At 41.3% G+C, this 9603-nt stretch overlaps 1 protein-coding gene across 6 annotated transcripts in view; it reads right to left on the bottom strand.

The window, feature by feature from the left end:
* Nucleotides 1-9603, bottom strand: part of Dlgap1 (DLG associated protein 1) — an 826285-nt gene that overhangs the window by 394916 nt on the left and 421766 nt on the right. The gene's annotated exons all lie outside the window — the stretch shown is intronic.

Here is a 9603-nt window from a genome sequence, read left to right as displayed (position 1 = left end):
TTTTTTTTTTTTTTTTTTTTTTTTTTTTTTTTTTTTTTTGGTTTGCTCTCTTATACTGGTTTTTCATACTGGTCTCCTCTCCTTTAGTTTTAAAAAAATTATTGTGTGTGTGCATGCATATGCGTGTGCGTACGAATATATGTGCATGTGTGGGGTGTGTACATGTGTATGTGCTCATGTATATATGCCTGTGTGTGTGCATGCATATATGTGTGCACGTGCAGGCATGTGTGCATGAATGCATGAGTGTGTGCGTGTGTGTACGTGTGTGTGTGTGTGTGTGTGCACATGCATGCTGCTGCACATAATGCACATAGAGGTCAGAGGGCAGTCTGAAGAGTTAGTTCTTTCTCTCCACCATATGGATTGGGGAGAGAATTCAGGTCACTAGGCTTTGTGGCAAGTGCTAGCTCACTGAGCTATCTCCCAAGCTCTTTTGTTGTTGTTGTTTTATTTATTGCCTTAAATTTATAGTCTTTCTACACCCCCAACTCCTCCCACATCCTACTCACCCAAATCCATGCTATCTCCTTCTCTTATTCTCTGGAAAAAAAAAAACCCAAGAAAACTAAACACACACAAAAGATGGAAAAACAACAAACAAAACCCCAAACCAAATAGTAACAACAATAACAACAACAACAACAAAAGTACATAAAAAATATTGAGTCTGTTTTTGTGTTGGCCAATGCTGAGCACAAAGCAAATCCGCCCCCCTCCCCCCATCAAGGTTGAGATACTCTGGCGCCCCCACTGGAGAAAATTGGCTTTCTCTTTCCCAGCAGGTACAATGACAGTGTCTTGGTTAGGGTGGGGCTTTGTGCCCTGCTCCACTCCTCTGTGCTGCTGATGGAATTTTGTCTTCACCAGCTCTTTCTAAGAATTTGTTGTTGTGGTGGTTTATGGAGACATGTGTTGTCCTAGGTGTCCTGGAACTCACTGTGTTTACCAGGCTGACCTTGAACTCAGAGAACTCACTGGTGTCTGCCTCCCAGAGTGCTAGGATTAAAGGCTGTTGCCACCACTACAACATTTTTTAAAAGGTCAGGATGAATTAAAGTTCACAGATCTATTTCAACAGTCATTGATTTTTAACTTGTACAATCTGAAAAAAAAAAACCCCAAACCAATTGAACTAAAAATACCAATATTGACGATAAGCACAAAAATAATTAAAGAAAGAATTAAACTTTTTCCTTGAATCAAGATGATTTTCTAGGTAATAATGGTCCCCATAAAAGCTTCAAAACCCCCTTTTGAAGAAATGAGAAGAAATTGTACCGTAACCCACATTTCACAAGAGAATTCAATCATGCTAAATAAATTCCTCATGCGAGTAATGAAATTCAGTTCTAATTCTGACCAAGGCAGTTCAAAGGTAAGAAGTTATTTTGGATTGGGTTGTGTAAAGGTCTCCCACAGGTTTGATTTTTCTTCAGTTATCTAGAAGAATCGATTTCATTTGTTCCCAACCATATCAGTGACTTATCTGGGAACGACAAGCAGATGAAAAGACAGCCCTTTGAGGGTGGTTGGAATGCAGAAGCCCATCCCTGCCCACAGGCCACTTGTATAGGAACCACCCACTCAGGCAGAGAAGTAGAGGTGCCTGGAAAGAAATCAGACAGGTCTTGAAGAGTCAGGAGGTTTTTAGACAAGAGACACTATTGTAGCAGGAACAGTGGGATGGTGGTGGTGGGGTGGGGGCTCTCTGTAACCGCTCAAAGCCACAAAACCATCCCTGGCAGGAGAACCTAATTGAGGACTGCCTGAAAGCCCAAAGAGTGCTGGTGCAGACAATGCCAGCCAATTAGAAACTGCCTTTTAGAAGAGCTGCTTCTTGGGACCAATAGGGTGCAGGTGGAGGGTATTAAAGGAGCTTGCAGTCCTGTCCAGACCAGCTTGCTGCAGTGTCTCTCACCTGCTCCTGGTGTCTGTGTCATGGACTCTGTGCCACCTCACCTCCAACCCCCAAGGGCAGGTAGGGTTAGTAGTGCGGGGCACAGGTGACAACGTCTCACGTTTATATCTACTTGATACATTTTAGACTAGTATGAGCTTTTTAACGGGATGGTTTTAATCCATTGCTTTCTTGGTAGAGCATCTTTAATGATAGTTTGTTTAGGATGAAACATCCTAAACTTGCTTTCCATGCATCCTTTCAGTGAGAATTCAAGAAGGGGATTGGGAAGCACTGGAGTCATAAGACTAATAATTGATGAAAGTGGTAAGGAGCTTTGCACTGGAAAACAAATGCTTCAATTAACCACACTAGAAGGCAGGACTGCAGTGGCCCAATTCAGCAACGGGTTGTAAACCTGTATCCCTTTTGCTTGGGTCTTTGTCTGAGTTCTCTAGCATCAGGGGATCCTGAACCCACTTAAAAGTTTGTCCTGTGATGTTAAGAATTAAACTCCACATTTTTATGCAATAGCAGATGTCTCCCACGGAACCACACAGAAGCCATCAGACATGATGCAGGGAACATCAAAACCTAGCATTTCTAAGGGAAGTCTTCCTTAAAGGGTCTCTTCCGTTGGATTTGGGGAGGAAGTTATGAATCAAATAGACACACACATCAAAGCAGAGACTCCCGGGGGTGGTCTCCAGTTTCCAGGGTCTGTGATTCTCCATGGCTACCACCACCACTTGGGTCCCTGTCCCCTTCTTTCTCTGGGTGGCTAAGATCAGGCTCTTGCAGAAGGGGAGGAGGCAGGTATGGGTGTCCCTGACTCTGTTCTTCCTCATCTCAGTGTTCTGTCAGTGGACTGTGGTTCCATCCAAGACAGCAGCTCCTGAGGACATCACAACTGTGCTTCTTAAAGAACTAGCCATCTTCTTGGCTGTCCCCTTAGGCCCCAGCGGTGACAGCTTCTTACTGGACACAGTACTGCGCATTCCAGCCTCTCCCATTACTTTCCTTCCAGCCTGTCCACTGCATATGAAAATAACCCCTGGTTTAAATTCATTGCAACCTTATTGGAAGTGAGATTCCTTCCCCACAATTCTGGCTGATATGGCAGAACCAAAGTTATCGCAAACCTGACAGGAACCACAATGAATTGAAATTTCGAGTCGCACAAACATTCGTCCGAATCGGAAGCTGCTTATTATGCATAAAATACCAAGAGATTAGGCCACTGAAATTCCAGGTACAAAAGACCTGAGCAAATGAATCAGAACCAAGCAGGATTAATGGTATTAATCACGTATTTTCATAATCACCCCCACCACCTGCTGCTAATGACACATTCCACACAGACTTCGAGAAATAAATCACGAGAACTGTGTGGAGTGAGGAATTAGAATTTAAGTAGGTCAGAGTTCAGAACCCAGCTCACGTAGTAATCAGAGTCTACTTACACATTCTCTCTCTCTCTCTCTCTCTCTCTCTCTCTCTCTCTCTCTCACACACACACACACACACAACTGTGTTGTGGCTTGTCTATTGGAAGAGTCACTGCATATTGAGATTCCAGAACTCAGCTAGATTTTGAGTTGGGCATCAAATGCTGTTGTTATGGCCATATATGAATTATCTATGGTCTGTGCCCAGCACTATATGTTCTAGCACAAAATCACTGTGGACAGACTGGTGTGTTTTTAAAGTGAACTATAAACCAGAGAAGGATGGCACACCTTCGCAGTTTCAGTACTTGGGATGCTGAACCAGGCGGGAGGATGGATGAGTTGGACGTTGTCTGGGCGACACTGTAAGATACTATCTTAAAACAAAACAGTAAAGACAAAGAAAATATGTTTCCCCTAACTGAACCATCAAACAACAACAACAAAAACTTGGCGAAATATAATTTTAGAAAACTGTAAGTTTCTATAGCTTTGTTCTTTAGTTTTGGCATTTTATTTTGTTCCTTTTTTATAAGGCAGTGGGCTAACATCCAAGTTTACTATTTAACATATATATTTTTTGAATTGGAATTAAACTGAGTTGCGTTGAACTAAGAATGAACTAAGAGAGAAAGCTGAAGGCTGAGAATAGTTTCTATTCTCAAGAGTGACAGAGTTGCCAAGATGCTGGGAAGACAGTGTGAAAAGGACAGAGCTTGCAAGAAGATGCAGCTGCAAGTTAGATGCTGTTTCCGCACACACTAGAAATCGCTACCCTTTAAAAATTTTTATGATTACTTATTTTTAACCATATCCACTTTTCCTCTTTTTTTGGGGGGGGGCAGGGGGACAGCAAGAATAGTTAAAAGGTATTTCTTTCTAGAAAAGATTATGAGCTAGTTCAGAGTTTGAGCAAACTTCAGAAGTCAGCACGTGAAATGTTACCACATCCCATAGGCCACTTTGAAATCCCCAGAGAGCGCTGAGCTGACAACACTGCCCCCTGGTGGTATTTTATGTTGTTGCGTTGTGAGTAAAGATTTAAACCTGTTTTCAACACAAAACAGTTAAAAAAAAAGTACTCTTATTTGATGGCAACAATTACCTTCCTGTGGGATATTAGAGATATATAATATCTAAGTTCCTGGCCCCCAGACTGAATCCATCTCTCTTTTAGGAACCCATGTCTGGCCGGACAGGTGGCAGAGACCACGGTCTCATTGTGAGGGTCTAAGCACCTTCTAAACCCTTCTGAGAACAGAATATAGAAAACACTTATCTAACAAAACAACCTTCATGAATTTATGGTATGTCTTACTCAGACTCAAGCGCAGAACTGTTTTTTTTTTTTAATCTTCTTTTGTCATTTGTCAATTTTCTGTGTTCTGAAGATGACTGTGTCTACTCACACACACCCGCACACACACCACCGTAAGAGTAGATCCTGAGACACCCGAGGGGGGTGTGTGTGTGGGGGGGTAAGGATAACAGTCAGCTCACAATTCCTTGCAGTGTGTTTGGCCTAAGCATGGCGAGCTTGGGATATGCATGTCGCCCTTGATTTGAAATCCCTTGGCATTCTCCTCTTAGCCTTGCTGCGCCACCTGCTGGACAGATACGCACAGTGCTCTAATTTTACCGTTGATTCTTACAGATTGCTTTTAATTTAATTTTGCTTTATGATGATGTGAAGCTTCATGTGACTCTAAAGTAAAATTTACGAGATGAATCTGGTGACCATCTCTCTGTTATTTAGTCTGGCTCCTTCTGCCCGAAGGCACAGATTTGTTTTTAAATGCTGTGATGTCTTTTTAAATTAACATATCAATATATTGCTATAAAACATTAATTTCTATCGGTGTGTCTCATTCTCCCTCGTTAGGTAAGTAAAGAATATTTTACAGATCCATGTCTACCTAGAAAAGTGAGTGTATATATATATATATATATATATATATACATATCTATCTATCTATCTAAATCTATCTATCTATCTATCTATCTATCTATCTATCTATCTATCTATCTTCAGGTATACATAGCACCTGACATGGTAAGTTTGACTTTTTATTAGGCAATCTGAAAATTAAGTTTTTGAAAACAGATGAAGTCATGGGCAAATTTTTTTTTTTTTTTTGGTTTTTCGAGATAGGGTTTCTCTGTATAGCCCTAGCTGTCCTGGAACTCACTTTGTAGACCAGGCTGGCCTTGAACTCAGAAATCTGCCTGCCTCTGCCTCCCCAGTGCTGGGATTAAAGGCATGTGCCACCACCGCCAGGCATGGGCAACAATTTTAAAGGCATCACTGTTACTGGCTTCTGTTCAGAGACAGGATGGCTGTCTACGCAGATCCCAGGTCCTGATCTGCGCCCTCTACTGGCCATTCACTATGTGAGAGATGCCACACCACAGAGGGCTCTGAGATCTATGGCTGTCTTTTCTCTTCTTAGGACACATTTACAAACACAGTAGTCTCCCTTTTATCTATGACTCATTCTCCTGATGGTTCAGCCACCCATAGTCACACATAGGCCAAAAACATTAAATGGAAAATTTCCAAAATACATTCCCTAAGTTTAAAATTAGGTATTATTCTAAGTACTGTAATTAAGATCAATCCTTTGTGTTGCCTGACTCCATCCAATCAGGGACATGAATCATCTGGCTATAGGTTATTTATGCTGTACAATCTTCTTGCTTCGTGTCAGCAGAAAAAGGAGAGAGAGAGAGAGAGAGAGAGAGAGAAAGAGAGAGAGAGAAATGAATATGAATGTATTGTTTATATGTTTCATTCTGGTTTATTATTACAATTTATCTCTTACCATGTTTAGATTCACAGACACAACTTTATCATTGGTATGAGTATAGGAAGGAAGAGCATCTAGACTTCAGTGGTACCCATGGAGCCAGCAGGGACCTTGGAATGTAACTCCATGGCTAATGGATCCTCATCCATAGCCTTTTTTCCCCACATGCCTCCTGGTGCCTCTCTTCTTCTGTCACATCTACCTGGCCTTTCTCTTTGTCTGTTTGCCCCTAAGCCATCTTCCTGCTCCATTTGGATTCTATTTCCCACATTTATTCCTTAACATGGGGGTTGGTTAGAGAAGATGTGTGCTGAGAGCCCCTTTTCAGTGTCTGCTGGGCTCAGGCTATCCCAGCTCACAGGGATCTCTCTGTCCACGCACATACTATAGCCAGAGAGACCCACTGATTTCAGCTGCTCCTCCCAGACTGACCCTCCAGGCTTTGTGGTGACAGCTATGATGACTTTAATTTCTACTGTCTCTTGGCGGTAACAGTAAGCCCCCAGCCTTCCTTTTGTCTTTTGTAACACATTAGGAAAGTCACTCATGCCATAATATAACTAATAGTTCATGCAATCTGCAAATATTAAAAAAAAACCCCACACATTTGGTTCAAAGTGATATATAGTTTAGCACTTCTGTATCACTGAATCAGCCATGGGGTTTTGTTTTTGCTGTCCTAGTTGCCGTGCTTCTATGGAGTGGTTTGGGGAAGTAAAAATTCTTGTCACGTTGGCACTGTTTTCTAGAGGAAGCAGCCAAAACCATAGTCTTTTTGTCATCAGTATTCGTGTGCCTGTCTCGCTCTAGCGTGCTTTCCGGGGCACTTCAGCTGCCCTTCCGGTCATAGCAGGTGATAGCCTATTAAACCACCGAAAATATAACCTGAAAGTGGATTTTACCCTCGTAACCTCCCAGACAGCTTGACCTCCGCTTCCTTAAAATACACAGCATATTTACTTTAGCCTACGGTTGGACAAAAATCACGACACAGAAAATCCACTTTATAATAAAAATGCTTTTATGCCATATAATTTGGTGAATACTGACTATGGAAAGCAAAAGCCAGATCATAGCATAGACATGCATTTGTAATACTACAAAGTTTAAAAAAACTGATTAGTCAAACGGGAACCATTGATTTGTTGCTTAAACCATGTGGTCACACCCAGTCCATACATCTCAATACTTGGATGCGCCACTGTACTAACCTCCACAGTTTGGTCTACTTCTGTTGACATCTACTGGCCCCCCTCCTCTCTTCCTACTCTCTAGTCTTTAAGCAGCTATTCCCTGCTATTTTTGCAATGTCTATGCTAGTTTTTTTTTAAACTGTCTTTTTATCTTTCTCAGTTTTCTTCTTTGCCATGAGATGCAATGCTGTGTACCACTCTGCAGTTCTGTTTCCTCACCACAAACCCCATTCCCTAATGGGGGAACAACTTCCCATTAACCAAAAGCTCTAAAACTGTGAGCCAAAATAAAAATGTATATACTTAAAAATAGATTGCTTATTGCGAGTGTTAGTTACTGTGATGTTAGCTGGCAGAACCCTCCTGGATGCTGCCACAGATGCTAGCACTGGTTATGCATGTAAAGTCTTACTGCCCAAGAGATGTCTGGGACTGACATCTCTTCTTCCTTCCTCCTCCTCCTCTTCCCCCTTTCTCCTCCCCCTCTTCCTCCTTCTTCTTCATCAACAAGATTTTAGCAGTCACAGACACTAGGGAAGCATGGTCCTAATATATTAAGCCAGGAGGGAAATGCACTGGTGGCAGCGGTATTGGGATACAAGCTTCTTAAGTGGGTGTAAGAGGTCCCTAGGGTTGTTCTTGGATACTGTGCTCTTGGTGGAGAAGACAGAACAGAGAGAGACATGGCCCTGGATCCAGCTCACCTCTGCATTCTTGGGTAAAGGATGGGGAAGTAAACAGCTGAGATTGGGAGACGAAAGGACAGAAGGTGGGAACCCGAGGAGCTCACTTTGTTTTGAGCTCACTGTTTTTAGGAAGCTTCACATCTGAAACTAATTTATTTTTAAGGCTTTTACAGTTATCCTCTCTCAATATATGGCATGGAAGCACAACTCTATACAAAACTCAGCTTTTGTTTTATAGTTAGGAATAAAAAAAATATCGATGGGGACATCTCAAAGAGGTAACATTTAGGGCAAAATATCTCCATCAAAGACAAACTAATAATTCCAAATCATGGCGATTTAATAGGAGGAAAGATGTAGGAGAGAAGAAAGGCTAGGGCCCAGGGTCCAGGCAGCAGGAAGGACGTTCCCCTAGGGAGGATAAGAAACATACCTGCATGCTGGAAACAACCACCAGTTCTGCCAATTAACTTAGCAATGCATTTGTCTTTATTTTGTGCACTGAAACATTAACAGTTTCTCCCCACCTCTCTCTCCTTTCCCCCTTTCCCTCCCTTCTTCTTTCACATATATGCCAGGACCATGATGCCCCAGTTTCTCGAATGAGAAGTCTCAAAGGTTTGGTAATACGGTTCAAAGGTTATCAAGAGTCAAAGAAACAATGATTCAAAATAGAGCATTCAAGACAATTTCCGAGGAGTCCACTGACACTCCAGTGTGCAGGGCATACTAGTGACATAAGGCTACATCAGAAACAATTCATATATATGTATATATCAACTAAGTAGATGCTTCCTCTGTAAATTTGTTACCACACTGATAGCAGAACAACAAATAACTTTGTATTTATGAGCCTTCTGTATTTTCTGTGTTTCAGATACTGTTTCTTTCATACCTGGAGTGAACATAAGAATGGAGGTCACCCAAACTCAGTTCTTTACTATGGTATTAATATTTTAAGATACATTGTTAACATATTATTATATACCATAATATAATTTTTCTTCTTCTGCTTCCTAAATATTTCACAGCACACAATGGCAAAACACAGGTATGGACACAGTGTGCCTTCCCCAAGGCCTTCCTCTCCCCATCTTTCCTCCCCAGGACTGAATGTACCTCATCTTTTTCTCATAGATGTCAATGTTATCTAGTTGTTGTACCAGTTAAGGTCGGCAAACTAAGTAAAACAAACAAACAAACAAACAAACAGGGGATCTTCAAGAGTCGGAAAAGGTGTCACGAGAAAGAGTAGTTCTTGTTTGTTTTTGTCTTTTGTTTTTAATTTCTGTCACACTATATAATAAGCAGGCTGTGAATGCTCTTTGGCTTTCTTTCCAACACTAATAAATAAACCCACCAAGAAATTCTGCTGGACACAATACCCAGAGCCTTGTACATGACAGACAAATACTTTACTACTGAGCTACATCCCCAAACCTGAAGCATATCTTTAATACTGTCAGATTAATGCCCAGAGAAATAGGACAGCTTTTATTTTGTGGTATGTTTTTGTATATGTTGTGCTGTATATATATATATATATATATATATATATATATATATATA

The sequence above is a fragment of the Mus caroli genome, chromosome 17 (assembly GCF_900094665.2).
Source record: "Mus caroli chromosome 17, CAROLI_EIJ_v1.1, whole genome shotgun sequence".
Classification (NCBI taxonomy): domain Eukaryota; kingdom Metazoa; phylum Chordata; class Mammalia; order Rodentia; family Muridae; genus Mus; species Mus caroli.
The sequence above is the reverse complement of the archived record's forward strand: the minus strand, read 5'-3'. Positions and strand labels throughout refer to the sequence as shown.